Below are 27,727 nucleotides of genomic sequence, written 5' to 3' on the forward strand. Positions count from 1 at the left end.
TTTAAATGATTAAAATTTATAATATGCAAATTATATCTCCATAATGCTGTTAAAAAAAAAAACTCTAAGAGAAAAACGTTATATAAAGCATTTAGAAATTGAAATGGAAACAATAATTTTCATAGAAGATAGTTATACCATTTCTGAAGTTGAATGTTTTCAATTCAATAGGATGTAAATTTCAAGTTTAATTCAATTCTTTTACTCTTATAAATTTAAAGCATTTTAAACATAATCACTTCAAGAATCTCCCAAACCCTGTTTGGTTTGGTGAACATAAAAAAATAGTTTTTGCCCTTTGCAGAAACTTGTGTATCTATGGGGATAGGATGACTTTTTTAATGTTCTACTGTTTCATTCATAGTGTTATATTCACAGGTGATCTTGAAAAAATAATAAAGTGGTATTATTTGGGTCAGGGCATTTCCTTATAATCACCCAATATTCTAATAATTTTATAGCTTCATTTTAATGCCCTACATAAGAACAAATAAAAGGCCTAAGACAACACCAGGGCACAAGTATTTTTATGCTTGAGGTAGGTATAATGGACAAATTAAAAAAAAAATAGTCCATGTTTGCTTTGAGCCATATACTATGTTCGGTACTTTGGAAAAAGCTGCAGTTCCATCTATAGTGATGCTGATAATCTAGCAGGGAAAATAAAACAAATGTGTAGTTACAGTTCTCTAACAGAGCCTAGTGATAAGTGTGAACTGCTATAACAAGCACTACAAAAGAGGCGGGACTGGAGGTGACTGTGGGAACAAGGAGATTCTCAAAATTCCTGACATATTCAGTATTATTCAAAAATTTGCCAGACTCTTTTGCCATCATGCCTTCATACCACTCAAAATCATATTCACTAATTTAAATATACCTTCACAAATTGAGATGATAGCATTATACGTTATGGTACCTAGAAATCAATAATCATTAAAATTGTGAATACACATTTCATAACAGGCCAGACCCTTATTCTAGCAAGAATAGTATTTGACCATGTTTAATCGTCTCAGCTTTTAAAACTTTGTTTCCATTTTGGCGTAGTTTTACCTTTTCATCTTTAAACTATCTTCCATTAAAATATAAACTGCATTGGTAATTTAAAATGAAAATATTTATAAGGAGACAAATTTTAATAATGACAATGATTAAAACCTTAAATTAAAGATATCACCTTTTCAATGGATCACAGATTTTTTTGAGTTTAGGTTTTCTCCTGCTTGGGCAAAATTTGTTGCAATGGATTGTAGGAGTTGTGGCATCTGACAAAATGCACTGTTTATGGCCACAGGATTTGTTTTCAGAAGGTAATTAATACATTGAGCCAATAACTTTTTAATTTTATCCATGATAACAATGGATAAAATTGAATCAACTGTGAATTAGTTATTTTTAGTATCAAGATTTTTCTGGATAAAGTATAGTTATCTTTCAATACCATGCTTTTACTGAGTTAAATTAAACATACAAATTTTAGAAGGTGAAATTTAGCTATATGCACTAAAATGCTTAAAAATGCTTACTTTCTTTAAATCAGTAATTCTCTTAGCAACATATCCTAAAAATGCAGTCAGAAATATTCAGTGACATGATGAAATAGTAACAAAAATTCATAATATATATTTTCAAAGATATTTAAGGACATAAGAAAACACTCATTTTATATTGACAGGCGTAGATTATAGGTTAATTAACTACATTAAAATTGATTATCTCAATTATTGTTGAAGCCAGAGAGAAATATTAGTTTGGAGCTATATAGAAAGCATCCAAATAAATGATTTTAGGAAATACAAGCCATCAGTTGTCTTCAGGTAATAATCCAAATTGAGAGTCCCATAAATGTGAACTCAACTTGTGATCTGGGCAACGCAGTATATATAATTTTATTTATAAAAGGTAACCCACTGTATTTTCATTTCCTTTATATATACCATTTTCATATAGCCTGTATTTTTATTTCTTTTGTTTATCATTTGTCTTATATTATTTTGTTTTAGTACTTAATGTACTTTACATAGCTCTTTCATATATTACATATTCAAAAAAGGCATTTGGTAGTCCTTTATCTCCTTATAAATAGGACTTACCTACATCCCTTCCAGTATTTTTTTCTCCTAATGCTAAGATATGAGAGAACCAGCCCCCAAATTATTTAGATATACACTCTCACATGAGATTTATCAACCTATTTGGCATTACAAAATATTTATTTTAAAATTTTATGCTCTGTGAATGTCGTGGCTAGAACTAAATGACTGTGAGCTAGAACACAAATGAACTAGAAGCAAACAGGACACTTAAAAACATATTTCAAATTGCATGCAAGAAATGTATTTCACAAGGTACAAAATATTACACAGGTCACTTAAAACAGAAGGCACCATGAAACAATAAAAAAGTAATTTTTCATTTGTCATTATTAATGTCAAAGCCTGAAAGCCTAAAAGCCTGAAAGCCTGAGAATGCAAAGAATCTGACATCCTTGACCTAAGGCACAGCAAAATGTTAAAGGTATAATAATAGAAGCTCTATACTGTAATTTTTTAGATCAAATGACATGATAATTTCAACTAAAACAAACCAAGTACCTGTCTGTAACTAATTAAAAATATACCTAAATAAAATTTAGAACTAAATAAAAACTTATAAATCCTTGCATATATAAGAGGACATTTTGAAAGGTCATCTCCTATTTTGGCTTCACGATTTTATTTAGCTCATTTCACATACTTTCTGTAATACGATCGTGTATTTAAAGGGTTAGAAACTGAATTAGCTTTTAAACGCAATACAACTCATAATATTCCCAGCAATAATAAAAACAAGAACAATGACATTTAAGACTTACATAAAGTTCACTAAATTTCAAGCACTGTCCTAAGCACTTTATCTGCATCACTTTAATATTCAAAATATCCATATGATATTGTTACCCTGATAAGCTCACCTTACATATGTATAAATGGAGGCAACATAGAGTTTAAATAATTTTCCAAATATCCTATAGGTAATCAAGAGGTGAACCCAGTTTTCTGACCCCTTTTCTGGCCCCCCAAATTCTAGCTTTAAGCACTATGGTGTATTTCCACTCTCACTAGTTTATGTTAATATATAATGCAGAGAACTAATATATAATGCAGAGACCTTCTAGGAGATAACCTCAGGAAAAAGATAAATAACCATGTTTTCTCCAGAAATGAAATTAACAATGTAATTTTTAGGCCCAAAATTCCTTAGGAACAAAACTTCTCTTTGTTATAAATATATGCCAATATCTTTTAACTGCAGAGTCTTTGTAAGAGCTAGGCAAAAGCCCTATTTGATAAATTTTACACAAACATTTTCACACTTGAGTGCTGGCTCTTGAATTAGCTAGCAATTACAGCTAAAAATTAATAAGCATACCATTTTTAATTCAAATAACTCCAACTAGGAACAATAGTAAAGTAGCTATATATCTCTGGCTTAGAAGAGTAATACTCATATCCACTCTTAATTGGATTTTTTATAATACCTATATATTTTCTACCTATAAATTAATAATTATAAAATAAGAATGTTTTTGAGTTTTATATAAATAATTGTACATAATTGTCAGTCTCAATTTGCTGTGAAATGCAAGTGAAGAGAGAATGCAAGTGAAAATAACAAAGAAATATGGCAAACCTTAGCTAAACACCAATCTTTATTTATAAGTAAATGTGAGAACTCTTTCTTATAGTCAAATAATAAACCAGGTAAAACCCTAGAATCAGACTCTCTTTAAAAATGTATGCATTAATTAATTTTTTTATTGTTTTAAATGAATATTTATATTTTACAAAAATGGCACAATCCCTGCCCTCGTGCAGCTCAGAAACATGGAAATTCACACAACACAGTGTATTAAGCTTGGAGCAACTTGAACTTCATTTGGCCATTACTGAGTCAATCTAGGAGGTCCATTGGGGTGGTCTCCTAGACCACCCCAGGGGCATATTTACAAGAGGGAAAAAGTTGATCCCTAGGAAGCAAATTAATAAGATAGTTAAAATCACGAGCTTTGGAGGCAAGTTCTTGGGTTTGAATGCCAGTCCCATCCTTTGGTTGGTGTGTAACCTTGGGAAATTTTACCTTTTTGCAACTCGCTTTTTTCCTTTGTTTTGTAAAATAGGGATACAATACAGTACTAAACACACGGCCTCACTGGGCTGCTATGAGACCTTATCAAGTTATCCATGGAAAGTGCTTAGATGAATGAAAGGACTTGCTAAGTATTAGTTATTTTAAATATTATCCCTATCATTATTATTATTGCCATATGGGAAAAAAATTCAAAGTTTATGCTTTTCAGGACAGGAAACTCCTGTTACAGAAGTAAGCTGCCTGTCTCCAAGCCTTACCAATTCATAAGTACCAATGTTGCCACATTAGCATTAATTACAGCTCCCAGGGCTGTTCACCTCACAGCCATGCTCTCAGCCCCTCCCCCAGAATTCTATCACGGTCAACACTAGTGATTTCTGTTATAGCAAAAACAACAACAAAAAAATAGTATTTGGGCCTAATGTCATGAAAGTGACAGATGTTTGATGGCCAGCCTGATGTTTGAAGGAGCTGGAAACAGAAACAGCAATTTATTTTAAGGCCATGTAAGGCCAAAGTAAAAAATACTGTACACACAAGTAATTGGGATGCGTGAGTGCGGTAATGATTCCCATAATCTGAATTTATTCTTAACATTTCCATTCCTGTTCAAATTTGTATCCATTAACACATTTATAGAATTGATTTTTAAAAGTAGGAAATATAGTTGAATACTTAGTGAAAACATTATCCATTGCTCCTACACTTACACAAAAGAAAGGAAAATTCTCTTATACAATATTTCCTCACAAATAAATTAAGGAGGTTTAATGGTCTATTTCTCATTGTCTTTTCCGGTCATTTTATTACTCCAGTTATTCCTTCCCTTAATATTTGTTTTTGGAGACTAGAATCACAGCAAATGTGAAAATTTATCACATCCGGTGGGCAATGACCATAAATACACTCCAATTCTAAGTGTCAAATTTGTCCTCTGTTTCCTCTCTCAACCACTATTCATAATTCTCCTCACCTGCATCTCGCCATTTTAGAATTGGTTCTCAAAGTTAGCATGCCATACCTCCCTGCGGCATCATACCCCCGGGGGGTTTCCCTGTTAACCACCAACACACCCACAAACTCACAGAGAAAAAGAGACAGGAAAGAGCACACAGATTTCTCCCTGTCTCTCTGTCACATATCCAGTTGAGTATCTGGTCTTGTCACTCTGTTTTCTTGATATCACTTGGACCTGTCCTCCTCTTCTTTCTCTACTTCTACTATCTTAATTCATATTAAGTTACTGACCTTTCTGATCCAGTGTGTTTTCCTTCCATATCACTGCCAAAGTGATTTTTAAAAATCGTAATTATCCTGGGGCTCTATGTTGAAGATCCTTGTTTAGTCTGATTCTTGATAGCATGTGGGTGAGTTTTACGGTCGACACCAAAGTGACTGAGAACTTACTGAGTTTGCACCACCTGTTTCCTCTGCTCCAGCTGCCCTTGCTCACCTGGTCTACCCAGACAGCATCTCACTCTCTCAGACGTAGGCAGCACACCCCCCATTCTAAGACACCTGTCACCTGCAGGGAGGGTTTGGAAGCCTCTGCTTAGATTTTTCATAGACTCGAGTATCTCTCTTTGGAACGGTAATTATTTATGCTTGTTTCTACCTCCCACACAAGACTGCATGGCTCTGGAGGGCAAGAATTTTGGTCTTTTATTTTTGTATCCATCCCCAAACAAAGTACCTGAAAAGAGGATGATTTCAATAAATGTCTGGATGAAAATATTTAGTGGCTTATTGCCAATGTGGCGAAGAATATTCAATTCAGTTTCTCTGCCTTAATCTGGAGCTAGAAAAAGGTCAAGAGGCCATGGATCACCTTTAATAGATTCCTACAGTTTCTCAGAACATAATCATATCCACAACGGTTACCTGATATATTTTTATCCAAAAATATTTTATTCAAATGGAAATTGAACTTTATCAGTTGGTAGGCGAAGAGTCACAACTATAATCCTCTACACACCAGGTCTTCAGACTATCTGCCAAACCTAACCTGCGCCTTTCGCTACTCTCATTTTTTTTTCTTGCCTGGAATGTCCTCCTTAATCTTACTGCATAATTAAATATTAATATGCTATCCATCTTTCAATATCCATTTTCTATCTCATCACTATAGAGATGACTGTTCAGAAATTCTCCTGTTAGAAACAAATATTCTTTATATATACATCACTTTTTAATTTTTTTTTTACATTTTTTAATTGTGAGATATAACATATATACAAAAGAGCAATACATTTCCAAGTACATTTTAACAAGTTGCTATAGAACAGATTATAAAGTTTAGAATGGGTTACAGTTCCACGACTTTTCATTTTTCTTCTGGTTGCTCTAAGACATTGGAGATCAAAAGAAACATCAATGTAATGATTCAGCAGTCATACTCATTTGTTAAATCCTATTTTCTCTGTTATACTCTTCTCCTCTCTCTCTTTTCTTTTTTTTTGAAAAATAGCATATATACAGAAATCAATAAATTTCAAGGTACATCACAACAATTAGTTGTAGAACAGATTTCAGAGTTTGGTATGGGTTACGATTCCACAATTTTAGGTTTTTACTTCTAGCTGCCCTAAGGTACTAGAAACTAAAAGAAATATCAATATAATGATTCAACAATTATACTCATTTGTTAAACTCTACCTCCTCTGTATAATTTTGCCATCACCTTTGATCTTTCTCCCACTCTTTAGGGGTATTTGGACTGTGCCAAGTCTAAATTTTTCATGTTGGAAAGGGCTGTCAATAATATGGAATAGGGGAATGGAACTAGTTGATGTTCTGGAATGGCTGGCCTTTCTGAATTTCAGGAATTTATCACTTGGAGGTTGTAGGTTTCTGGAAAGTTACCCTAATGCATGGAAACTTTGTAGAATCTTATATAATGTTCTAGGTATTCTTTAGCATTGGCAGGAATAGTCTTGGTTTGGATTTGGCAAGTTGTGATCGGTAGTAATGTCTAACTAAAACTTGTATAAGAGTGACCTCCAGAGTAGCCTCCTGACTCTATTTGAACTCTCTCAGTCACTGATAGCTTATCAGTTACACATCTTCTCCCCCTTTTGGTCAGGTTAGCATTGTTGATCCTACGCTGCGAGGGCAACACTCATCTCTGGATGTCATGTTCCACGTAGTGGGGTGGGCAATGGTTTCACTTGCAGAGTTGGGCTTAGAGAGAGAGAGGCCACATTTGAGCACCAAAAGAGGTTCTCTGGAAATCACACTTAGGCATACCTATAGGTAGGCTAAGCTTCTCGACTACATACATAAGTTTCACAGAAGCAAGCCTCAGGATCAAGGGCTTGGCCTATTGATTTAGGTGTCCCTAATGTTTAACACAGTATCAGGGTTTTCCCCAGTGGTAAAGTTTAATAGTTCCATATTTTTTTCTCGCATTCCTCAAGGGACTTTGCCAATACTTTTTGATTATCTGCTTAATATATTCTAGGGTCTATCCAAGCATTACATTAAGCTTTACAGGATTAAAGGCTCTCATTCTTATTCTGGGGTCCCTGTGTTTGGATTGTTTAAAGATCTATCCAAACAGGTTGAGTGAGATTACGTGCTACAGAAAATTTAGGTTCTGAACACAATAAACCTTTCCTCCTTTTGTCTCAAAAAGTAGGTGAATTTCTAAAATACAGACAATGTCTTCCTTACTCCTGTATTCTAATCTGGTCGGCTTCATTCTACTCTCTAAATGCAAGGTTATACATACATAAAACAGCCCCTCAAAATCCAGAAATAACAATTGCCATTCCAGACGAAGTGTGACTGCTACAAGAGCTTAAAATCTAGGCCCCAGTTTTCTTATAAGTATTTTCTAAATGAGATCATACAATATTTGCTCTTTTGTTTCTGGCTAACTTTGCCTCAACAAACATCCCACAGATTCGTTCACATCGTTGCACGTCTCACAGCTTTGTTCCTTTTTTGTAGCAGCATAATGTCTATGTATACATCTTTTATATCATTTCTTCTTACTTAATATTACACTATTTCTTTTGTATGTGTGTATAGCTTCTCTATTATAAGATCCTTGTGGGCAGAAACTAACATAGTCATCTTAGTATTAAGAATAAATTCCACAGCAGAGTTGGGGTACATAGTACCTGCTTCATAAATTCATGCAGAATTAAACACATCATTTAAGTACTATGGAAATTCACAACTCATATGTACTGTGCCTAATAACTCATACATAGGTCTACCCATGGAATTTGAGGAGCTATTAAGTCCAGCCTTTAGAAAACTCTGAATTTGGTGTTTTTTAATTCTATAAATGCATCCCACTGAAAATGGCAAAGGCAAGCAGCATTAGATACTCAACATAAATGTAAACACCTGCCTCAATGAACCCACGTAATTGCCAAAACAAGGCTATTAGCATCATTCTCTTCCATGGCTGGCTCTATCACTCAATATTCTAAAAGAGCAACATTCTATTTCTTTTAAATTGGCTGTTTAGACTTGAGAAAATGTAAAAGTAAAAGTAACTAAATGCAATGAAATATTTGTGAAGTCTGTATATTTAGACTCTACAGACATTCTGAATGTCAGGTTCACCCTCATTAGGTATAAGTAAAAGCTGTTAAGTACCTTTGACTGTGTGTTTTGGGGGCATGGCCAGGCACCAGGAAACGAACCCAGGTCTCCCAGCATGGCAGGTGAGATCTCTATCACTGAACCATCGTTGCCCACCTACTTTGTCTGTGTTTTGGGTGTAGGGGAAAAGGCAATAACAAAACTAACTTCAGATTTCCAAAACTTCCATCAGTCAGATTTTCCTATTACTGAGCCTCCCTCTACCTTTTCAACACACCATTTTCCCTTTAATCCTGGTAGTCTCTCTCTATATTCTTATTTTATAATGCTGTTCATTACACTTATTCATATATTCATGTTCCACAGATTTTTCTCATGTTTAACGTTCTCAGTTTATTACACTTTCTTTACAGTATAAATCCTCTACTAAGTATCTTTCCATGGGTTGAAATGATACAAGAATTTGTCAACGATTAGGCATAATCAGGCCCCTGCTTTCAATTATGACCCATCTCCTCCCATTCTCCCGCTTGAACATAATGTTCCTGCCATCCAGCCTTTTGCCTGTTCCTTTATTACACCAAACGCTTTCCTGCAGAACGGCTTCGCATTTGCTTTCATTCTTCCTGGAATGCTCTCCCCGTTTTGGTGTCATCTTCTGAGTGAGAACGTCTACATCCCCTCTTCCCAGTCTCTGTCTCCCTCTATCCCATTGTGCTTTGGGAAAATGACTTTCTGATATTTTCCCTGAATTCGGCATTACTTTATCTACATTATCCATACTCAATTTCAGTAATCGCCAACCTACTAGCCTCCCTACCTTCCATCTCTCTTTTATTTAATTCATGTAACAGCTAGAACATTACTTATCCTGAAGAACTGTTTGACCATTTTATTTGCCCCTTCCCCCCACTAAAATCATCCACCTCAAAACTCTGATAAATCCCTTATGTCTAGAGGATAAAATGAAAATTTTATCCACAGGATGGCTGCAGATGATGCCAAGGTTTGTGGCCAAAGCAACCAGAAGAAAAAAATAGAGATGGAGAAAATTATTAGAAGACTAGATTCAGAGCAGGGGCAGGAAGCCTGGAGTTTGGATTTGGATGCACTAAATTGAGATGAAAATTAGAAGACCAAGTGGAGATGTATAGTAAACAGAGATACTTTTGAAGTGTTGAGCTGAGAGGAGGGATTCAAGTTGGAGACATTAATTTTGGGAGTCTTCACTTAAAAAAATGGTTCTTTAATCTCTAATTCAGCCAGGATTCTCAAAGGTATGAAACAGAAAGAATAAACAAAAGCAACAAGGTCCAAGTCCGAGTTCTAATGAGCGCTTAGTGTATACAGGTTGTGGAGAAGAGTGAGAAGCTAGTAAGGGAAATGGCCAGTGGCCAGAGAAGTAGGAGAAAAACTGGAAGACTATGTCACTTGAAGCCAGGAATACGCTGCAAGGAGGGAGTAACCGACTCTGCCAAATACCACTGAGGGTTAAAAATGAATCACTGGAGGGTGGTCCGACAGTGGATCAGAAGCAGAATTCTCGCCTGCCATACCAGAGACCAGGGTTCATTTCCAGGTGCCCGCACTTGCAAAAGCACCAACAACAACAAAAATGAAACACTGGATTTAGCAACTTGGGGATCACTGATTTTCTTGATATTATCAGTTTACTGGAGAGGTAGGAGCAAAAGACTGAGAGAATCAGAAAGGAGAAATTAAAGACAATGATCAATTACAATCTTTTCTGAGTCATTTTGTTGTAAAGGGAATGAGAGATATTTTGCAGTAGGGTGTCACTCAAGGGTGAAGTGGGATTGAGGGAGGATTTTTTTTTTAATATTAAGATTAGAAAAATAACAGATTTTTGGACATCAATGGGGAAGACCTACTAGATGGGGGAAATTCATCAAGGAGAAAGAGGGGAGGATTATTGAAGCTTGGTCTTTGAGTAGAGGAGAATGGAAGGGATCCAGAGCAGAAGGAAAGGGGACGGCCTTTGCTAGGAGCAGACCCAGTTCCTTCACATCAGGAAGTGAGAAGGTAGAACACAGAAGCATGCTAGTGGGGTCATGTGATGCTGGGAACTTCTGTTTTTGAGTAAGGAGCAGAGTCAACAACTGAAAATGAGAACAGGAAAGGAGGTATTGGAAATTTTAAGGAATTGTGAAGGTGTGAAAATGTTGTTTAGGACACCAGTCTTCAAACATATATTTTCAATTATCCTCTACACAATTTATGGAATGTAACTTCTGATACATCTTTAATCGGACATCTAAAATTTGCTGTGTGAAAAAAATAATAATAAAAATCTTTAAAAATTACTGTGTGTTTAGCTGAATGCAAAGGATAAAATTTCTGATACATTGTACATTTTGGCATATTAAAATTAAACTATTTAATGTACAAACCAGGTCATAACAACTTCACAACTTTATATTTCCCATTGTCCTTTAAAAATGAAGACAAATTCTTTTTTTTTCTTTTTTTGTGTTTCTTCTTTTTCACTGGCAGGCACCAGACAAATTCTTTTTTAAGACAGAATTTTTACACTTTTCTTCTGTCTAAATTGTATTTCCATTCCATATCTCTCCACAGCTTTTATCTTAATGTAATGTATTTTTAAATTTAAAGTGACCTACTGATCACCTAACATAGTTCTCGGCAACAAATATATGTAAATAAATTGAATTAAAAATGTGGGATACTATAAGTTTCCAATGTAAAAGTTTTCTTCTCTTTGAAATTCTCATTATAAATTATTAGTCAAAATTGATAAAAAACAATATACATATTGCAACATTTGATGTTTAATAATTAAACATAGGAAGTAAATTTTATTGGCGATGCACAGCATAATGAAAAAGGCAGGGAGGAGAATTGTAACTTGATTGAGGGATATTTCACATATGCCAATGCCATGCTTTAGTTGTCTTATTGTTTGGCACTGCAGGAGTTTTTATAACTTAAGGCGATGAACCATGAAAAAATTTGGGATAGATGAGAATGAGGCATCTTCTTTCCTCCCTCCCTTTCTCCCTCCCTCCCACGTGCTCTCTCACCCTCCCTCTCTTTCTTTCATTTACATAGAGGCAGAGAGGCAATTGTGAAATGGGATGAGACAAAGGAAAACCAATTTGATTCATCAATAGGCAAATTAATTTTAGAAAAGGAAGCTCCTGGAAGTTTTACATTATTCATATGCAATTGAATTCTTGATTGAATTCTGGAATGAAAAAAAGCTATAAAGATAAAAATCTTGAGAGACAATTGTAGAAGATTAAATATGGACTGGATATTAGATAATACCATTGTATCATGTGAAGTTCCTTGAATGTGATATTGGTATTGTAGTTATATATGAGAAAGTATTCATTATTATGAGAGACATGTCTCCTGTTATCTGCAACTTATTTTCAAAAGTTTCAGAAAAAATTAGTCTGAAAAAGAAAGAGATAAAGCAAATGTGGCAAAACAACAGTAAGTCTAGGTGAAGAGAAGAAAGTGACAACCATAAAAACTCTTCACATTCTGTCACTTAAACATAGATGTTCAGAGTTCAGTGTTTCTACCATCAATGCTCTGGAATGGTATGAGGTAGTTTAACAGGCAGGAACAGAAGCATAGAAGGGTAAGTTGAGTATTTATTTATATATCATGGAATTTGGATAATGTTATGCATATGAATAAGACTAGAAGGATGGCTTACTAAGATAGAAAAAGAGTCAGCTTTGAGTCATAAAAATAAACCTGAGAGGCTAGGTTTCTTAAACCATATACCATCGCTTGCTTTTTTGTGGCTACGACTTGCCCCATAGCAAAAATATCTACCTGGATAGTCTTCTAAAATGGCTCTAGCCCTAGTGGAATTCCAACTACCTGGAAAAGGGTTTGCAGATTAAAAAGAAAAAAGTCAACACTCAGTAATAAAATATGATAAATATTCCTGTATCATAAAGGTCAAAATATATGTCCTAACCCATGTCTAATTCCTCATGCATATGAGCTATTTGGCAGCAATCCCACTTCCCTAGAGTCAACCAAATGCTTTATTTAATGACAGTTGTGACTATGGAATTACAATTGTTCTTACAAATTGTTCTTTCTGATGAATAAAAGCAAGAACAGAAGCAATTGCACATAGACTACATTTTCATGTTCTTTCTTGATTATTTTTGACTTGACTATATTGAAAACGAAGGATTAAAGACATGAGGTGACTTAAGAATTCTCAGCTGAGACTAGTGATCTAAATAATTTCATCCCAAGATTATTTATAAATTAATCTTTGTATTATTTTTTCTTTATTTGCACACTAGTTTTTTTATATGATTTTGGTGTATTAACTACTTAAGAAAACGTGATTGCAATGAACTATAAAAAAATGTCTTCTATCTCCCCTTATGTTAGTCATATATCTAGATATGTCCCCATACCTCATAGATAGATCCTTTTATGATACTCAGAAACACTACCTAAAGTTAAAGCTCTAAATTATTGCTCACACTTTCCATGGATAGTGCTCAATTTTCTTTTTCTGGATTTTCCCCTTTCCCAAACTCTTCAAACAAATTAGTTTGAGAAAGAGACAGATGCAGAGGAGGATGCCAGCCCTTCAAATGCTGGTAAAAAAACAAACAAACAAACAAAAAACCCCCTAATGGCTTCTGTTTTAACAAGTTTGAATAGAGTCAACAATGGCTCATGGGAGTAACCTTTGGTATGTGCCATCGAGATTTTTTTTTAAACTTTTTAGTTTAAAATAATTTTAGATTTACAGAAGAGATGCAAACATAGCACAGTGTTCAACATGTCCTTCACTTAGTTTCTCCTACTGTCAACATCTTACATAACCATGGTACAGGTACCAAAGTTAAGAAATTAACATTGGTATGATACTGTTTAATACAGACTATATTTTGATTTCCCTGTTTTCCCGCCAACATCCTTATTCTGGCCCAGGTTCCAATCCAGAACATGATATTGCATTGATCATCACATGTTCTTAGTCTCCTCTAACTTGTGAGAGTGTTTTGGTCTTTCCTTGTCTTTCATGATGTTGACTTTTATGAAGAAGACTGGTCACATATTTTGTAAACTGTCCATCAGTTTGCATTTTCCTTATATATTTTTCAAGATTATTATGAGGTTATGAATTTTTGGAAGAATACCTCAGAAGTGGTATGTCTTTCATACTGCATCCTATCAGGGGGTACTATTTTATGGATTGAAAAATGCATGTTTCCATTTGGGAAAATGAGGGAAATGAAAGCATTATGCATCAAGCAAAGGAAGAAAACATTTTTTTTTATGATACTCTCTCTGTCTCTGCTGATGGCCATAAGCCAATGCTATAAGCTAGCAGGTAGGTGCTGAAAAAATGTCAGTACTTCTGCCACATTAATCCTTACAGGCTCTGCTACCCCTGCAGTCAATTGATGGAGCATCCTCTTTGCCAGGTGTGTACATCCTGCTTCTGCTCCATGTCTCTGTAATGCCTCTTCAAAGGGTGCACCGTTCCACAGATGCGCTCTATCCTCTATTATCAGCAACTGTACAAACTAGAGGAAGTCCCCGACTGTTATTTTATTATTATTATCATTACTGTGATCCAGCTAAAAGAAGTTCTTATAACCTCAAAAAAAAAAAAAAGTCCATTAACTCTTACCCTCTCTTTCATTCTCTTTCTCCCTCTCTCTTTCAACCAGCATCTGAGCAGAGAGGCACCATTAACTTCAATGTCCCAAAGGAGCCCAGCACTGTTTCTTAAGGTAAATCTTGTTCAGGAGGTAGAAATTCAGCTAATAATTATATTGTTGAGGAACATGGGAAAAAAGAGAAGAGGAGAAGAACCAATACTTTTATAACCAACTAGGAGAGCTTTGTACAGTTTTGAAAACTTTCCATCAGATCCCATTTAAATCTAAGCCCATGAAATAAGTATCATTTCCCTTATTTTTACAGTTGAGGAGAATGGAGTTCAGTGGGATTAAAAAACATATGCAAATCAGTCAGATAGGGATAATATATCCAAGGCAATGGCATTTCCTTATCTCACGCACCTGAAAGTATAGGTCAAGCAAACACCATGAATCTGAAGTTAAAAGACACCCCCTGCTTCCTGAGATAAACAAAAACCTACTCCTTTAAGCCCAAGCCTTTCGAACTCTGTACTAAAAAGGAAAAACCTATGGACCATCCAGAAGTGATGGAGTAGAGAGCTCCAGAACTCACTCTGCCTCCAAAACAGCTTGAGGACAGACAGGAGCTGTCTGAAACCACTGCCGTCAGGCTCCGGAAGCCGGGGAAGCACTGTACAGCAGCCGGGGAAAGCGGGAGGAAGAGGCTGAGAAACTGCCGTAAAGAACTGTGGGTAGCTCCGTGTGGGGTGGCCGGAGTGGGCCACCTTGGAGTCCCGTACCTGGCTGGCTGTGGCGGGTGGAGAGAGACATGGAAGTCCTCTTCCCCAAGAACAAGGTGGGGTACTGAGCACTGATCATGGCTTTTGATCAGCACATTTGAATCACTGGGTCCTGGTTCTGAGCTGCTCTTTCACCTCACCACAGACAGGGTTGGCCAGAGCCTTTGTTTTAAATCTACCCCAGACTAGAGCATAGACAGGGGAGGTTTAAAGACCCAGTGCCTGCAGGGCTGTTGGGAACAGTGTGCTGAAGGGCGTCATCTGCTGGGCAGATGAGTGAACTGCAGCTTCAGGGATGTTCAAAAAGGCTTTTGACATCTTTCCTGACTTCCCAAGATTCTTTGGAACAGGTCTCTGGCCCCTTCATAGGTTTCTAGTTCCGCTTTGCCTTGGAAACAGTGTCTTAGGAAAGTACTCTTGAATGACCTTTTTCTCAGAATTTGCCCACCAGGAAAAAGCAGCAAAACACAATGAAAAAGTATAGAAACAACAACAAAAAAATGAAGAGACAAAATAAAAACAAACAGAACAGATCAAGATGCTTAGAGTAGGGACTGAGAGAAGGAAGCTTTCTTCTGAGGGGAAAGCAAATGCACAATTAGTGCAATCGTAAAAATTGTACCACACATCCAGGGCAAGAATCAGATGAAAAAGAGTTGAAAAATTGGATCAGTTAAACACAGGCTATTCTAAAGGTCTAGAATAAGTTGAACTATATATCAAAGAAAAGCTGTCACACAAAGCCAATCAACAACAACAACAACAACAAAAAACCCTGGGCAAGAGAAAGAAGCTGACCTTCAGAGAAAAGTCATCAAGATAATCAGATAATTGTTAGCAAAAAATTACAAGTCATTCTGAGAAATAGGAAGATATGGCCCAGTGAAAGGAACAAATTAAAATGACATAGAACAGGGAGGTGCAACAGTGGCTCAGTGTCAGAATTCTTGCCTGCCATGCTGGAGACCCGGGTTCAATTCCTGGTGCCTGCCCATGCAAAAAAAAAAACATAGAAGATACAAAATTTGGAATTAATCAAAGATGTTCAAACAAATCTCCTGAATCAAGTCAAGGAGATGAAGGAAAATAGGGATAAAGAGATAACGGGAATTAAGATGACACTGGGTGTTCTAGTTTGCTAGCTGCCAGAATGCAATATACCAGAAACAGAATGGCTTTTTTAAAAGGGGAATTTAATAAGTTGATAGTTTACACTTCTAAGGACCGAGAAAAGGTCCCAATTACAACAAGTCTAAAGAAATGTCCAATCAAAGGCATCCATCCAGGGAAAGACACCTTGGTTCAAGAGGGCCGATGAAGTTCAGGGTTCCTCTCTCATCTGGAAGGGCACATAGCAAACACGGTGTCATTTGCTAGCTTTTTTTCCTGCCTTACTGTTTCATGAGGCTTCCCGGGAGGCATTTCCTTCTTCATCTCCAAAGGTCACTGGCTGGTGAACTCTGCTTCTCATGGCTATGTCGTTTTGCTTTGCTCTCTCTGAATCTCCTTCATTCTCCAAAATGTTTCCTCTTTTATAGGACTCCAGAAACTTATCAAGACCCACCAAATGGGTGGAGACACGCCTCCAGCTAATCCAGTTTAACAGCCACTCTTGATTAAATCATATCTCCAGGGAGATGATCTGATTACAGTGTCAAACATACAGTACTGAATAGGGATGGCTCTGCCTTTATGAAATGGTATTTAGATTAAAACATACATCTAGGGGACATACATTCTTTCAAACCAGCACACTGGGTAAACAAAAAGAAGAATTTGAAATTATGAAAAGAAACATAACAAAACTTATAGGCATGAAAGGCACAATAATGGAGATAGAAAATATTCTAGATGCATACAACAGCAGACTGGAAGCGGCAAAACAAAGAATCAAAGAACTAGAAGACAGGACAGTTTCATATCTTATAGACAAAAGAACAGATAGAGAAAAGAACAGAAAAAATTGAGCAAGGTCTTAGGGAGCTGAATGACAGCATGAACCTTACAAACATGAATAATAGGTATCCAAGAAAAAGAGAAAGGAAAAGGGGCAAAAAGAATATTTGAGGAAATAATGGCAGGAAATTTCCCAATTCTTATGAAAAACATAATATGAACATCCAAGAAGCAAAACATAATCCAAACAGAATAAATCCTACTAGACCTACTCCAAGACACGTACTAATCAGAATGCTAAATGCCAAAGGGAAAGAATCCTGAAAGCAGCAAGAAAATTATCAATTCATCACATACATTAAGTGACGATTTCTCATCAGAAATCGTGGAGGCAAGAAGGCAGTGGCATGATATATTTAAGGTACTAAAAGAGAAAAATTGCCAGCCAAGAATTTGTGATTGGACAAATTGCCCTTAAAAATTGAGAGTGAGTTTAAAATATTCACAGATAAAGAGAAACTGAGAGATTTGTCAACAAGAAACCTATCTTACAAGAAATAAAAGAGAATTTTTCCGGCTAAAAGGAAAAGACAGGCAAAGGAGGCTTGTACTAGAGTGTGGAAAAGGACAGAAAGAGAGACAAAAATAAGATATGGCATATAAAAACCAAGGGTTAAAATGGTTGAACTACTGCCTTTAGAGTAATAACATGGAATATCAATGGATTAAACTCCCCAATCAAAAGACACAGATTGGCAGAATGAATTAAAAGGTATGATCCAACTATATGCTATCTACAAGAGACCCACTTTAGACCCAAAGTCATAATAACCAAATGAAGAGCTGGGGAAGCTATACTAACATCGGACAAAAAAGACTTTATATGTAAAACTGTTATAAGAGACAAGAAAGGAAACTATATATTAAGAAAGGTGGCAATCCATCATGAAGAAAGGTGGCAATCCATCATGAAGAAATAACAATCATAAATATGTATGCATCTAACCATGGGTGCTCCAAAATACATGAGGCAAGCACTGACAAAACTTAAGAGAGAAATAGACACCTCTACAATAATAGTTGGAGACTTTAATACACCACTCTCAATAAATAGAACACCTAGACAGAGAATCAGTAACAAAACAGAGAAATTGAATAATACGAGAAGTGAGTGAGACCTAACAGATATATACAGAACATTGTACACCAGTGTTGTAGAATATACATTCTACTCAAGTTCTCGTCATCATTCTTCAGCATAGACCACAAGTTGGGTCACAAAACAAGTCTCGATACATTTAAAAACACTGAAATTATACAAAGCACTTTCTCTGACCATAATGGAATTAAGCCGGAAATCAATAACGTGGGGAATTTGAAAGTTTGCAAGGATACGGAAGTTAAACAGCACACTCTTAAATAATCTGTGGATCAAGAAGAAATTGCAAGAGAAATCAGTAATATCTCAAGATGCATGAAAACAAGAACACAGCATACCAAAATGTATGGGATACAGCAAAGATAGTGCTGAAAGGGAAATATATAACTCTAAATGCCTACATTAAACATTGCTAAAAGATATCAAAGAAGACCTCAATAAATGGAAGGTCATTCTGTGTTCATGGATCAGAAGATTAATGACAATTAAGATATCAATTCTACCCAAATCGATTTATAGATTCAATGCAATCCCAATCAAATTTCAACAGCCTACTTTGCAGAAATGGAAAAGTCAATTACCAAACTTATTTGGAAAAGTAACGGGCCCCAAATAGCAAAAACTTCTTGGAAAAAAAAAAAAAAGGAAAAAGTTGTAGGACTCATATTTCCTGACTTTAAAGCATACTATAAAGCTACATTGATCAAATCAGCATGGCACTGGCATAAATATAGATAAGTGAAATCAAATTGAGAATTCAGAAATAGACCCTCACTTTTATGGCCAACTGACTTTTGACAAGGCTGCCAAGTCCACTTAACTGGGGAAGAATAGCTTCTTCAATAAATAATGCAGAGAGAACTGGGTATCCATATACAAAAGAATGAAAGAGGACCTCTGTCTCATTCATTATAAAAAAAAAAAAAAAAAACTCAAAATGGTTCAAAGAGCCAGGACTGTAAAACTCCTAGAAGAAAATGTAAGGAAGCATCTTCAAGATCTTGTAATAGGCAATAGTTTCTTAGACTTTACACTCAAAGTACAAGCATGAAAATAAAAAATAAATAAATAGGACCTCTTCAAAATTAAGAACTTTTGTGCATCAAAGGACTTTGTCAAGAAACTGAAAAGGCAGCCAACTCAATGGGAGAAAATATTTGGAAATCACATAACCAATAAAGATTTAATGTCCAGAATTTATAAAGGGATCCTACAATAATAATAAGACATAATAATAATAAAAAGACAACCCAATTTTAAAAATGGGCAAAAGGTTTGAATAGGCATTTCTCCAGAGGAGAAATACACATGTGTTAAAAGCACATGAAAAGATTCCCAACATCACTAGCTATTAGAGAAATGCAAAACAACCAAAATAATATTTCATTTCACACCTATTGGAATGGCCGCTATTTAAAAACAGAAAACTACAAGTGTTGAAGAGGATTTTGAGAAATAAGAACACTCACTCAGTACTGGTGGGAATGTAAAATGGTGCAACTGCTGTGGAAGACAGTTTGGCAGTTCCTTAGAAAGCTCAGTATATATTTACCATATGGTCCTACAATACCACTACTAGCTATATACCTAGAAAATCTGAAAGCAGGAACTTGAATAGACATTTGTACACCGATGTTCACAGCAGCATTATTCACAATTGCCAAAAGATGGAAGCAATCTAAGTGTCCAATGACTGATGTATGGATAAAGAAAATGTGTCACACACGTACAATGGAATATTATTCAGCTGTAGGAAGGAATGAAATCCTGATGCATGCAACCACATGGATGAAGCTTGAGGAAATTATGCTGAGTGAAATAAGCCAGATACAAAAGGACATTGCATTCTCTCACTGATATGAACTAAACATAATAAGCAAACTCACAGAGTTAGAATCCAGAGTATAGTTTACCAGGGGGAAGAATGGGGATAGAGAATGGGGAACTGATGCTTAATTTGTACAGAACTTTTATTTAAGTTGATTGTAAATATTTGGAAATGGACAGTGGTGTTGGTCACACATTATTGTGAGTGTAATTAATAGCACTGAGTTACACTTGTGAACGTCACTGAAAAGTGAAGTTTTGGGTTGTGCATGTTACTAGAAGAAAAGTTAGAAGATAAAACATGGGACTGTATAACACAGTGAACCCTGTTGCAGATGATGGAATGGTTAATAGTACAGATACAAGAATGTTCTTTCATGAATCATAACAAATGTATAACACTATTACAAGGTGTTAATAATAAGGTGTTATATGGGAAAATACACCTAATGTAAAAACTATGGACTATTTTAAAAGTAATGTTTTAATATTTTCTCATCAGTCATAACAGTGGTACCACACTCATGTAAAGTGTCAAAAATATGAGGGATATGGGAACATTTTATTTTTTATATGACTTCTCTGTAAGCCTACAACCTCTCTAAAAAAATAATACTTTTTTAAAAACCAATATCTTAAGTGAAAAAAACCAGACACAAAGTACTACATATTGCATGATTCCATTAACATAAAATGTAAATATAAATAAATCTACAGAGACACAATTAGATTAGTGATTATCTAGGGCTGAGAAAGGATAGAGGAATTGAAAGGTTTATAGCATGTATATCATAATAAAACTGTTGTTTTTAAATCAGCATGTTTTCAGGATTTAAAACAGCAAAACAAAAAGCAAAATAAAATAAAAGCAAACTAGGACTAGAAAATAACTTCCTTGACCCAGTAAATGATACATAGCTCAAAATTTCAGTCAACATTATTCTTTCTTGAGGAACAGAATTTCGCCTTGTTGAAGCTGTGGTGCCAGTGTGGAATCTGGTTACAAAGCCCAATCGCCCAAAGTGACTGGATATTTGAGTAAAGAAGGCAGGAGGGAAGACTCCTCTACAACTAGAGATCTGCTGTGGAACCCTCAGGTCCTTGAAGGGCTGTTTCCAGATCTTCTATTCATTTTTTGATGTTTGGGTGTTTCATGGTGTGTGTGTGTGTGTGTGTGTGTGTGTGTGTGTGTGTGTGTGTGTGTGTGTGTGTGTGTGTGTGTTTTGTCTTTTAAATCCTACCTTGGTGACATATAAATCCTACTTTGGTTACATTTCTGGACCTTCAGATCCATGCTTTTCATCAGTTCTGGGAAAACTGCAACCACTATCTCTTCCAATATTGTCCCTCCTCCTGTTTGCCTTTCTGACTTTGGGGCTCCAATTAGAACAGAGTCCGTATCTCATTCCACAGTTCGCGTCTCCTCATCTCTCTTTCACTTCCTTCTCGCTCTTTGTTGTGTTCTGGATAAATGACTTGGCTACATTTTTTTAGTCCTCAAATGGTCTTTTCAGCTGTATGTAATTTGCTAATGAGTCTTTTACATTTATTTTTATTTCAAGAATGGGGTTTTTCATTTCTACAAGTTTCATGTCAGTTCATTTCTTCCTGCTCCCCTGGCCACGGCACAGATAAAGCTGCATGCTTCTCCAACAGGGGTCAGATAGTAAATATTTTAGGTTTTGTGGGTCACATACAGTCTCTGTCAAACATTCTTTATTTTTGCTTTTGAATAACACTTTAAAATTTTAAAAATTATTTTTAGCTAGTGAACAGCTTTTCATAGCTCATAATAGAGGCATAATTATTATCTAAAAATGATTCTACAAGCTATTGAAGTTGAAATACAAACAATAAAAAATGAATTTGCAAACTGTTGTTTAATTGTACGATCAGTATATCCAGGGAAAAAGCAGGTTGGATATAAAACTTTCTGAAAAAGACTAATCAGATATAAACTAATGTCCCAAAGAGTGGCTTATTTTTGAGAAACCTAGAATATCAACAAAATTGCTATGTGTCTTAGAAGCCTAACATGAAATTACATGGTGCTGTAATCAAAACATGGACTTTAAAGCCAGTTGAACTTGGATTTCTTGTCTCTTATAAAGCTGGGAAAGTTCTGAGGTCCAACTTCCCAGCTAAAACAGGAGGGTAATACCAGCTTCATGACATGGCTAGAAAGATGAATCCATTGATCAATTAGGATGGACCACATGAATAGTCAATATTCAATGGTTTTAAAACTACACTCCATATGCAGACATATGAAATTGCTAATATTTGATAGTTTGGAGCATAGAAAGATGTCAGTTTCATAAAGTTCAACCCAAAGCATAAGGCACAATCCCTGTTACATAGCGAACATTTCACAAAGGAAAACTCTTTTCCTTTTGATAATATAATATGCTTCCTTTAATTCTATACATAGCAAATGTGGCCCAGCCTAAATGCCACTATCCTTGAAGCATGGTAAAGAAGGGAAAACATAAGCCTCAGAAACAAGCCTAGGTTCAAATCTCAATTCTCCCCTTTGCTAATTATGGACCTGGACAAGACAGTCAACTTCTCTGAACCTCAGTTTCCTCACCTGTTAAATAAGGAAAAAGATACCTACCTTAGAGGGTTGTTGCAAGGGTTAAGTGAATGTGTAAAGCACCCAGACTAGATACAGAATTCTTTCATTTTCCTTCTGTCATTACTGCAAACAGACTCGACCTTTCCCTTATCTCTGTTCTCATAGGATATCACTTACAGCAGCTCTAAGGAGCATTGTCACATATTGTTACTAATTCTTGCAAGTTGCTCTCTTCCACCACAGTAGAAGATGCCAGCCAAGATTACTTCTTATTAAAAATTGCATTTTCAGTTCCTAGCAGAGTTACAGGATATAGCATGCACACAATAACTGTATATTAATTAAATGATTGACAGTGGATGAACGAGTGGCCTCCACTTGGAAAACTTATACTCAACCTTCAAAATCTAATTATTTGGGTGGGCCATGGTGGCTCAGCAGGCAGACGTCTCGCCTGCCATGCCAGAGACCCAGGTTTGATTCCCGTACCTGCCCATGCAAAAAAAAAAAAAAAAACTAATTATTTGTTCCCGCATCTTTCTTGATTCCCCCAGACACTTTTATTATTTTCTTCCTTATGATTACATTGTGCCATATATCTAAATCTATATCTGCTTCTATTTCTATATATCTTATAGCACTTATACCATTATGAAACTTATAGTTTCCTAACCTAATCTTTAAACTCTTAAATTCAGAAAGCAAAAGCAGCAATAGGACAGCTGAGACCATGAACTGACTCATTATGTACTTGATTCTATGCTAGGCACTTTATAGAGTTATTTCTTTTATTTCTTCATCAAACATACAAAACAGATATTAAATCATCCTTTACATAAGAGGAAACCAAGGCATAGAAAGATTAAGTTACTTATTCAAGGTCACAAAGCTCACAAGTACCACAGCTGGGATTTCAGTATCCCTGGCCAAAAGCCTGACCTCAGAAGTGAAATATACCCCCTCCAAATCATATGCTCCCTTGTACCACCCCCCTCCCAGCCCCTGTACACAGTAAACTGCTTGAAACACAATAGGCCTGCCATAGATTTTTGTTGAATTCAACAATTTCCATGTTTTTATTCATTTTAGTTTTTTGTGCATTTTATCTAAATTTCTAGCCACTTCAGACTTAAACTTCAAGATCAGACCAAAAAGCAGCATATTCTCCTTGTACAACACTGCACTGAATGTATCCAGTATCTTTTCAATCTAACAACGTGCTTCCATTGACACATAATAGAAATTGCTCAGTTTCTATGCTTAAAAACTATAGTAAATTATTTGCTTTATAAAAATAATTTAGGCACTGCCAGGAAGATGCCGCCTGCATTCGGAGTCAATGCTTTCCCCATCAGCATTCCCTCTGAACAGGCACACGGATGGACTGAGCCATGGCTAATAGGACTTGCTTTGCTCTCTTCCGGGCCCTCTGCCTGCTGCCCACTTGTTTCTCATTCCAAAGTTAGAAACTACACACTGGGCATCTTTTATGTCTAGTAATGTTAGTCTACTGTGCTGAATATATCAGTGAAGTAGCCGCAATGAGCTGGAGGTTATTTTCAAAACAATAGTATTTTGATTCAAGAGGGAGGTTCATTTCTACAGTGTTTCCAGCTCCACTGCTCTTCAATCCCTGATCACTGTGATAATGTGGGTATGTAAGGCTTTGAGTACAATAATTGACCCAAGGAATTTACAAAATAAAAGAAAAATAAGGAGTTAACAGAAAAAGAAGAATATTATGACAATTACTATGGATTTTTTATATTAGTTTTTTTCCTCTGTCATTATTTCTAATATTAAAGTACACGTTATAGGAATTTTTCTTTAGCAACTGATTCATGATTTGAAAAGATGATATTCTTTTATTGTGAAATCCACAGTGATAAAACACACGCTAAAGTTGGTTTTTAAAACAAACACTAATACCAATCAGGAGATCCATTACACAGATCTATATTTAGAATGTTTGGAGTGTTTCTAGTTAAATTATAAATAATTTCTAATCAGAGCCCTTCGTAATTTCTTAATTAGTTCACACTGTTCATGTGGTTATTATTCATTATAAAATGTTAAATCAATATAGAAATGTTAAATTAAATTAAATAATAAATATTTAATGATATTCTACTCATGTGCCCCGTTACCTGTATATTATGCTATGTTTTCCACTCTACAGTACTGGTCCTCATCTGAGGGTGAATTTATTACCAAGGGAACATTTGGTGACGTCTGAGGACATTTTTGATGTCATGTCTGGTGTGACGGGCATCTAGCTGGTTGAGCCAAGGGATGCTGCTGGACATTCTACTATGAGCAGGACAATTCCCCACAACAAATGATTATCCAACCCAGCACATCAACAGTGCCAGTGCTGAGAAATCCTGGACTAGGCAAACCTTTTGAAAAAGATTTTGAAGCAAGGTCTTGAAATTTAATGAACCAATTCTTATGACATTAGGTTTCTATAAACATCCATTCAGGCTATTTTGTCAACACAAAATAAAGTTAGTCTCTATTCCACGTTTTCATAATGGTTACGAACTGTAAGATAAAACAGAAGACATTAAGTCAAGATTTCATGGAAAAGAATATTTTGGAGACTTCCGGAGAAGATGGCAGCTTAGTAAGGCATGCGGGTCTTAGTTCCTCCTCCAGAACAACTAATAAAGAACTAGAAACAGTACAGAACAGCTCCCGGAGCCACAGCAGAGACCAGACACACAGTGTACCCCATTCTGGAACCGCTGGACCGGCTGAGAGACTCCGCTGCGGTGAGGTCCCTGAGAGGCGCGCGCTTCCCTGGGCTGCAGCGGCTGGCAGCCGGAGCCCCTCCCTCCCTCCTTCCCGGGCCGGCTGGGAGCTTCGGATCGGCAGTTCCCCAAGCTGCGGCGGCCGGTGCCCCTCCCCCACAGACGACTTTCCGGAGGGAAAGGAAAGAGTCTCCAACAGTAGTAGAGACTGAGCCCAACCTAACACCAATAGTGGCATTAATGAACAACTTCTGACTACTAAAAATAGGCCCTCAGCTCAGGCAAAACTGATCAAGGCGGAAGTCGCCGATTGGGCTAACTGAAAAAGAGGAATGGGGGCGAAACAGAGCCTTCTGAGGTTGTTTCTATGGAGGCTTCATTGCCTCTGGGATCAGCACTGGGATTACACAGGTTGCAACTGCCCTGGACGCAGAAACAGGCTGCTTTCAGGGCTCTCTACCACCTGAACCTTCCCCGCCAGGGGGTGAAACGCAACTCAGGTGGAATCCCTCTCTCAAGGAATTCAGATCCCAGGACTTCACAATTTGAAGCCATTAAAACCAACCTACAACCTTTCCTCTGTCTCCACCACACACCCAGCAGCGAGAGTCTTCCAAAGTTAAAGGAGTCACAACATCTTTTGCTGGTGGGACCCGCAGACAGACAAGCACCACATACTGGGCAGGATAAGAAAAACAGAGCCCAGAGACTTCACAGGAAAGTCTTTCAACCTGCTGGGTCCCACACTCAGGGAAATCTGATTAAATGCCCAGACGCCAGCAAAAAATAACAAATCACATCAGGAAAACTGAAGATATGGCCCAGTCAAAGGAACAAACCAATAGCTCAAATGAGATATAGGAGCTGAGACAACTAATTCTGAATATATGAACAGAAATGGAAAACCTCTTCAAAAACCAAATCAATAAATTGAGGGAGGACATGAAGAAGGCATGGGATCAACAAAAAGAAGAAATGGAAAGTCTGAAAAACAAATCACAGAACTTATGGGAATGAAAGACACAGTAGAACAGATGAAAAAAACAATGGAACCCTACAATGGTAGATTTCAAGAGACAGAGGCTAGAATTAGTGAACTGGAGGATGGAACATCTGAAATCCAAAAAGAAACAGAAACTATAGGGAAAAGAATGGAAAAATTTGAGCAGGGTCTCAGGGAATTGAATGATAATATGAAGCGCACAAATATACGTGTTGTGGGTGTCCCAGAAGGAGAAGAGAAGGGAAAAGGAGGAGAAAAACTAATGGAAGAAATTATCACTGAAAATTTCCCAACTCTTATGAAAGACCTAAAATTACAGATCCAAGAAGTGCAGCGCACCCCAAAGAGAATAGATCCAAATAGGCGTTCTCCAAGACACTTACTAGTTAGAATGTCAGAGGTCAAAGAGAAAGAGAGGCTCTTGAAAGCAGCAAGAGAAAAACAATCCATCACATACAAGGGAAACCCAATAAGACTATGTGTAGATTTCTCAGCAGAAACCATGGAAGCTAGAAGACAGTGGGATGATATATTTAAATTACTAAAAGAGAAAAACTGCCAACCAAGACTCCTATATCCAGAAAAATTGTACTTCAAAAATGAGGGAGAAATTAAAATATTCTCAGACAAAAAGTCACTGAGAGAATTTGTGACCAAGAGACCAGCTCTGCAAGAAATACTAAAGGGAGCACTAGAGTCAGATATGAAAAGACAGTAGAGAGAGGTATGGAGAAGAGTGTAGAAAGAAGGAAAATCAGATATGATATATATAATACAGAAGGCAAAATGGTAGAGGAAAGTATTACCCAAACAGTAAAAACACTAAATGTTAATGGACTGAATTCCCCAATCAAAAGACATAGACTGGCAGAATGGATTAAAAAATAGGATCCTTCTATATGCTGTCTACAGGAAACACATCTTAGACCCAAAGACAAACATAGGTTGAAAGTGAAAGGTTGGGAAAAGATATTTCATGCAAATAACAACCAGAAAAGAGCAGGAGTGGCTATACTAATATCCAACAAATTAGACTTCAAATGTAAAAACAGTTAAAAGAGACAAAGAAGGACACTATCTACTAATAAAAAGAACAATTAAACAAGAAGGCATAACAATCATAAATATTTACGCACCAAATCAGAATGCCCCAAAATACATGAGGAATACACTGCAATCACTGAAAAGGGAAATAGACACATCTACCATAATAGTTGGAGAATTCAATTCGCCACTCTCATCAATGGACAGAATATCTAGACAGAGGATCAATAAAGAATATTTTGAATGAGCTCTTTGATTTTATTTTTCAGGATGCAAAGTTAGAAATATAGAAACACTGAATGAATATTTTAGCTTTTTCAACAAGAAGATTTTTATAAGAAATAGAAAGATTGAT

At 36.2% G+C, this 27,727-nt stretch overlaps 1 protein-coding gene and 1 pseudogene across 1 annotated transcript in view; one reads left to right on the forward strand and one right to left on the reverse strand.

Moving 5' to 3' along the window:
- The window catches only part of PPFIA2 (PPFI scaffold protein A2), a 497,371-nt gene that overhangs the window by 229,801 nt on the left and 239,843 nt on the right, over nt 1-27,727 (reverse strand).
- Nucleotides 23,890-24,343, forward strand: LOC143690341 (transmembrane protein 18 pseudogene; annotated as a pseudogene).

Source organism: Tamandua tetradactyla, chromosome 7 (assembly GCF_023851605.1).
Source record: "Tamandua tetradactyla isolate mTamTet1 chromosome 7, mTamTet1.pri, whole genome shotgun sequence".
Classification (NCBI taxonomy): Eukaryota; Metazoa; Chordata; class Mammalia; order Pilosa; family Myrmecophagidae; genus Tamandua; species Tamandua tetradactyla.